This window comes from Elephantulus edwardii, unplaced genomic scaffold (genome assembly GCF_000299155.1).
Source record: "Elephantulus edwardii isolate Elephantulus edwardi_28Jun2011 unplaced genomic scaffold, EleEdw1.0 scaffold00205, whole genome shotgun sequence".
Classification (NCBI taxonomy): Eukaryota; Metazoa; Chordata; class Mammalia; order Macroscelidea; family Macroscelididae; genus Elephantulus; species Elephantulus edwardii.
Genome location: NW_006399955.1, coordinates 2,278,644 through 2,279,579, shown reverse-complemented (window position 1 = coordinate 2,279,579; position 936 = coordinate 2,278,644).

Below are 936 nucleotides of genomic sequence, written 5' to 3'. Positions count from 1 at the left end.
GATTCTGAGGCTCTGTCTGACATACTTTGGACATATTGCAAGGAGGGACCAGTCCTTGGTGAAGGATGTCTCCTTGGAAGGGTGGAGGGACAGCACAGGAGGTGGATTCATTCAGTGACTGGGGTAATGGGGTTAGATGTATCAGAGACAGTGGGGTTGACACAGGACAGAGCAGGGTTTAGGGCTGTTGTACATAGGGTCACTATGAGTCACAGGCAACTCCACAGAACATAACAACAACATCCTTACTGAAGGCTCTAGTCTTTAATTTATCTCCAGTAAGTTCTTTAAATATTTACTTTCTTTATATTAAATTATGTCATTTATATGACATAGGAAGCTAACGATCCTTTATCCAATCTTTAGGCCACATTACTCTTTCTATAACCAACTTTTTGTGGTGTTGTGGCATGTGTTTTTTTTTTAATTTTTTTTTTTTGTCGGGGTTTGTTTTTTGTTTGTTTGTTTGCTTGCTGTTTATAGTCAATGTTGTTTTTATGTGCAGGTCAGTTAGAATTGATTCCTATCTGACTTTACAGTGAGTTTTCAGAGTTTGAAAATTTTATAGGAGATTGCTTATCTTTTTTTCCTTCAAGCAAATGGTGGATCCAAACTACACTGCAACTCTCTAACCCCAGGCCAAAAGAGCTAATCCCATGGTTGGAAATCAGGAAAGGTATGAGTCAAAGCTATAACTTTTCATCCTATGTATACATATTTCATGCATTTGGTGAAATGTTATAACACTGTTATATATCTTTCTTGATTTGAAAACATGCAGTTTCCCTTTGTTCAATTTGAATGATAGACACTGGGTAGGTACAATTGTCAATCCTAACCATCGCACTTGTTGACGCTATTATCCTTTTCTAAAATACACTTCTATCAACAAAAATATTTACATTATACAATCTATACAATATGACTTTTTTTATA